This window comes from Carassius carassius, chromosome 5 (assembly GCF_963082965.1).
Source record: "Carassius carassius chromosome 5, fCarCar2.1, whole genome shotgun sequence".
In the NCBI taxonomy this organism is placed as follows: Eukaryota; Metazoa; Chordata; class Actinopteri; order Cypriniformes; family Cyprinidae; genus Carassius; species Carassius carassius.
The window spans coordinates 3,307,408-3,313,621 of record NC_081759.1 but is presented as its reverse complement, the minus strand read 5'-3'; positions in this window follow the sequence as shown (position 1 = coordinate 3,313,621).

Here is a 6,214-nt window from a genome sequence, read left to right as displayed (position 1 = left end):
TGTGCATTCCTCTGCTCGTAAACAAAGCGCAGCACATGCCTTGTTTATAGGCAAAATCATGCACATGCATCGTAATACTCTTCAAAATAACGCCAGATTGGCGCAGAGGATTACATTTGAGTAAATTTCTTATTTTTGTTAAACTATCCCTTGTTAAAACTGTTTTAAATAGCAAAACATTACTTTGTCAGCCAACATCATCGTTGGTCTTTAAAAACATTTATTTTCTAGCTAAATGCTTTTTGTTTTTGTCTTTTTTTAAAATACTGTTTTACTGATTTAGGATCTATCTATCTATCTATCTATCTATCTATCTATCTATCTATCTATCTATCTATCTATCTATCTATCTTAAATTTGGTGAATCATAAGCAAAAGACATCAAAAATATTGTTTATTTGCTGTTGCTAATTTAAACATGCATTTAGGGTTGTCTTAAGACTTAATGTACATTTGGTGTGACATAACCTGCAGTTAGACTTTGGTCAAATGTCAACTTTTTACAGGATAGTTAGTGATATAATATCTAACTAGAGTAGAATGATTACAGATATTTATACTGTAATGTTAGCACTTTCACTTTGTTCAAACAAATTTTAGAACAGCGGCAATTTGATTTATATGATTAATATATGCAATGCAGTCAAATCTAATATTATATAGAATCTAAAATGAATTCAAGTTTATAGTGAATTTTCAATATACAGGTGCATCTTAATAAATTAGAATGTCGTGGAAAAGTTAATTTATTTCAGTAATTTAACTAAAATTGTGAAACTTCTGTATTAAATAAATTCAATGCACACAGACATAGTTTAAATCTTTGGTTCTTTTAATTGTGATGATTTTGGCTCACATTTAACAAAACCCCACCAATTCACTATCTCAACAAAGTAGAATACTTCATAAGACTAATAATAATAATTTAAAAAAAAATTAGTGAATTGTTGGCCTTCTGAAAAGTATGTTCCTTTACTGTACATGTTCTCAATACTTGGTAGGGGCTTCTTTTGCTTTAATTACTGCCTCAATTCTGCGTGGCATGGAGGTGATCAGTTTGTGGCACTGCTGAGGTGGTCTGGAAGCCCAGGTTTATTTGACAGTGGCCTTCAGCTCATCTGTATTGTTTGGTCTCTTGTTTCTCATTTTTCTCTTGACAATACATCATAGATTCTCTCTGGGGTTCAGGTCTGTTGAGTTTGCTGGCCAGTCACGCACACCATCACCATGGTCATTTAATCAGCTTTTGGTGCTTTTGGCAGTGTGGACAGGTGCCAAATCCTGCTGGAAAATGAAATCAGCATCTTCTAAAAGCTGGTCAGCAGAAGGAAGCATGAAGTTCTCCAAGATTTATTGGTAAACGGGAGCAGTGACTTTGGTTTCCAAAAAACACAATGGACCAACACCAGCAGATGACATTGCACCCCAAATCATCACAGACTGTGGAAACTTAACACTGGACTTCAAGCAACTTGGACTATGAGCTTCTCCACCCTTCCTCCGGACTCTAGGACCTTGGTTTCCAAATGAAATACAAAATTGCTCTTATCTGAAAAGAGGACTTTGGACAACTGAACAACAGTCCAGTTCTTCTTCTCTTAGCACAGGTAAGACACCTCTAATATTGTCTGTGGTTCAGCAAATTCCTCAACACGTCTGTGTGTGGTGGCTCTTCATGCCTTGACCCCAGCCTCAGTCCATTCCTCGTGAAGTTCACTCAAATTCATGAATTGATTTTGCTTGACAATCCTCATAAGGCTGTGGTTCTCTCAGTTGGTTGTGCATCTTATTCTTCCACACTTTTTCATTCGTCTCAACTTTCTGTTAAAATGCTTGGATACAGCCAGCCTCTTTGGCAATGAATGTTTGTGGCTTACCTTCCTTGTGAAGGGTGTCAATGATTGTCTTCTGGACAGCTGTCAGATCAGCAGTCTTCCCCATGTTTGTGTAGCCTACTAACCAAACTGAGAGAACATTTTGAAGGCTCAGGAAACCTTTGCAGGTGTTTTTTTAGTTGATTAGCTGATTGGTGTGTCATCATATTCTAATTTGTTGAGATAGTGAATTGGTAGGTTTTTGTTAAATGTGAGCCAAAATCATCACAATTAAAAGAACCAAAGACTTAAACTACTTCAGTCTGTGTGCATTTATTTAATACACGAGTTTCACAATTTGAGTTGAATTACTGAAATAAATGAACTTTTCCACGACATTCTAATTTATTGAGATGCACCTGTATTTATGCCTCCACTGCAGCTTTGTACAGATAATTTTTTTCCTCCTTGACAGAAGTCTACAGGAAATTAAATAATGAGTCAGAAACATAAACAGGAAACACAAATGACTAGTGGACATATTTCAGTAAATGGGTCAGATAAATATAGTGCTATCATATCGACATGTAGATTCATGATCAATAGAGTCATGCATGTGAGTTAATAATTGCTGTTAGTGACCAAGTCTAAGGTGTCTAAGTATCTTTGATATATTGTTATAGTTTTTTAATTAATATTTTACAATTTTTCATTTCCAACTATGTATATATACAAACCTGATTCCAAAAAAGTTGGGACACTGTACAAATTGTGAGTAAAAAAGGAAAGGAATAATTTAAAAATCTCATAAACTTATATTTTATTCAGAATAGAATATAGATAACATATCAAATGTTGAAAGTTATACATTTTGAAATGTCATGCCAAATATTGGCTCATTTTGGATTTCATGAGAGCTACACATTCCAAAAAACTTGGGATAGGTAGCAATAAGAGGCTGAAAAGTTAAATGTACATAAAGGAACAGCTGGAGGACCAATTTGCAACTTATTAAGGTCAGCTGGCAACATGATTGGGAATAAAAAGAGCCTCTCAGAGTGGCAGTGTCTCTCAGAAGTCAAGATGGGCAGAGGATCACCAATTCCCCCAATGCTGCGGCAAAAAACAGTGGAGCTTCTCAGAGAAAAATTGCAAAGAGTTTGAAGTTATCATCATCTACAGTACATAATATCATCCAAAGATTCAGAGAATCTGGACCAATCTCTGTGCATAAGGGTCAAGGCTGGAAGACCATACTGGATGCCCGTGATCTTCGGGCCCTTAGACGGCACTGCATCACATACAGGAATGCTACTGTAATGGAAATCACAACATGGGCTCAGGAATACTTCCAGAAAACATTGTCGGTGAACACAATCCATTCGCCGTTGGTGGCTAAAATTCTATAGGTCAAAAAAAGAAGCCATATCTAAACATGATCCAGAAGCGCAGGCGTTTTCTCTGGGCCAAGGCTCATTTAAAATGGACTATAGCAAAGTGGAAAACTGTTCTGTGGTCAGACTTTCAAATTTGAAGTTTTTTTGGAAAACTGGGACGCCATGTCATCCGGACTGAAGAGGACAAGGACAACCCAAGTTGTTATCAGCGCTCAGTTCAGAAGCCTGCATCTCTGATGGTATGGGGTTGCATGAGTGCGTGTGGCATGGACAGCTTACACATCTGGAAAGGCACCATCAATGCTGAAAGGTATATCCAAGTTCTAGAACAACATATGCTCCCATACAGACGTTGTCTCTTTCAGGGAAGACCTTGCATTTTCCAACATGACAATACCAGACCACATACTGCATCAATTACAACATCATGGCTGCATAAAGGATCCGGGTACTGAAATGACCAGCCTGCAGTCCAGATCTTTCACCCCAGAGAAAACATTACATAAAGAGGATCATAAAGAGGAAGATGCGACATAGAAGACCTAAGACAGTTGAGCAACTACAGTAGAAGCCTGTATTAGACAAGAATGGGACAACATTCCTATTCCTAAACTTGATCAACTTGTCTCCTCAGTCCCCAGACGTTTGCAGACTGTTGTAAAAATAAGAGGGGATGCCACACAGTGGTAAACATGGACTTGTCCCAACTTTTTTGAGATGTGTTGATGCCATGAAATTTAAAATTAACTTATTTTCCCCTTAAAATGATACATTTTCTCAGTTTCAACATTTGATATGTCATCTATGTTGTATTCTGAATAAAATATTGAAATTTGAAACTTCCACATCATAGCATTCTCTTTTTATTCACAATTTGTACAGTGTCCCAACTTTATATATATATTCTATGGCCCTACACCAACCCTAACCCTAACCCTCACAGGAAACTTGTTGCATTTTTACTTTCTCAAAAAAACTCATTCTGTATGATTTATAAGTGTTTTGAAAAATGGGGACAAGGGTTATGTCCTCATAAGTCACCCTCTCCTTGTAATACCTGTGTCATACCCATGTCATTATACAGAGTTGTGTCCTGATATGACACAAAAACAAGAGCACACACACACCCACACACACACACACACACACACACACACACACACACACACACACACACACACACACACACACATATTTATATATGCTATAGTGTTATTTTGTTTCAACACATTTTTTTGCAGAAACATTCTATTAAAAACCTTAAAGGGTTAAATCAATATGTGTTATCGGGTTTGTTGTCATTTCATTGGCTGCAAACCAGGTGCAATGCAATATTTATATGCCATATTTTAATTTAATGTGAATAAGATGTAAGAACTACCCTTACGAAAATTAACCATGGTTTTACTACAAATAAAACCAAAAAACCATGGTTACTATAGTTAATCCACGGTAACCACAAATTAACCATGGTTTTGCTAAATTAACCATAGTTTAACCATGGTATTTGTAGTAAATCTGTGGTTATACAAATGGTAGTCAACCCGCCAAAAAACCATGGTTATTTTTCGTAAGGGTATGACAGAGAGAAAGATCTGAATGAAGGATTTGTTTCCTACAAACACTCAGCTTTTGTTTTCACAAGACTTTAATTGATGGACTGGATTCAGGTCAGATTATGGTTTATAATTATGGATTATGAAAACTGATAAATAGCTTGTTTTCACAAGGACAGGATGAAAGTAATAACTACTGTACAGACTTCCTCTTTCTACACCTCCCAGACACCGAGTGCAGCAGACACTGAGTGATATGACTCATCAAAGTGATTCCACTTCCTGTCGAAATGGTTATTATCATAATCACATACTTAGTGTTATCACATACAAAAATATAGAAGGTGAATGTGACGGCATTGTGTGGGGTTAAATGAGGCCATTGGCTTTTTCTGCTCAATTTCTTTTGCATGTTTGCTGACATCTGGTGGAAAGTCTTTGCTGCTACGCTTGAGGTTTCCTCTTCAGGTAGGGGTATCTTTTTTTTCTTTTTTTGATGAAAATAGACAGAGCAGAATCCTTGTTACAAATTGTGAATGCAAAATCTGTTATTGCATTTTAAGCCTGACCTATAATACCTGACCTATAATAATGTATATTACCAAATAGTCTTATATTTACTTACATTAAGCCCTTCGAAACAAAGGTTCCAAAAGGAGATGAAAATATAATAATATTAACTAATAACTAATTTTTGTGGAAAAAACATATGTGAGTTTAAACAATTACTGGCTGACATCCAGTTGATGTTCTTTGAATTAAGCCTTTCACCTTTGAATGGTTTAATATTTCATGCCAGGTTAATTATTATTATTATTATTTTTTGATTATTGGATGACAACATTCAATAATTTAGTAATAACAGTAGGTGCGGTTTCCTCCCCATGCTCGTGTTACCTGCACGCCACACCCAGTAATCACATCTGATGTGAGTTATTAGATGTTTGATCTGTTTTTTTATGACATCCTAACAAAGATCAAATGGGTGGAGTCTTCTCAGTCCATGACTGGGCGTGGGTTTTCTGTGAGGATCTCATTCAAATTAATACATAAGACATTATTTGAAGATTAGATTAGAGATTGAAATTAGACAATATTTTATGTTTATTAATTAATTAATTATTTGTACATTTTCTAAAGAAAATGTGAGGTTTGCTTGCCTGTGCAAAATTCTGAATGTTTCTAAATGGTCGAAAAGGTATTATAGGTGGTTGCTAGGGTGTTCTGGATGGTTACTAGGGGATTGTTTGCTGACCCAAGTCAAAAGAGCACATAAATGAATAAATGTAAATATACATTTGTATACTTCTGCCTTTGGTCTAAAGAGGGCGCAAGAGGAAAGGAGACTCCATTTAACTTTCCCAACTTTTCCAAATTACATGAAGTTACATGAACTTTAAGATGTGTTCCAAATATGTTTTAACCATGTAGCCTAACCGTTTATTGA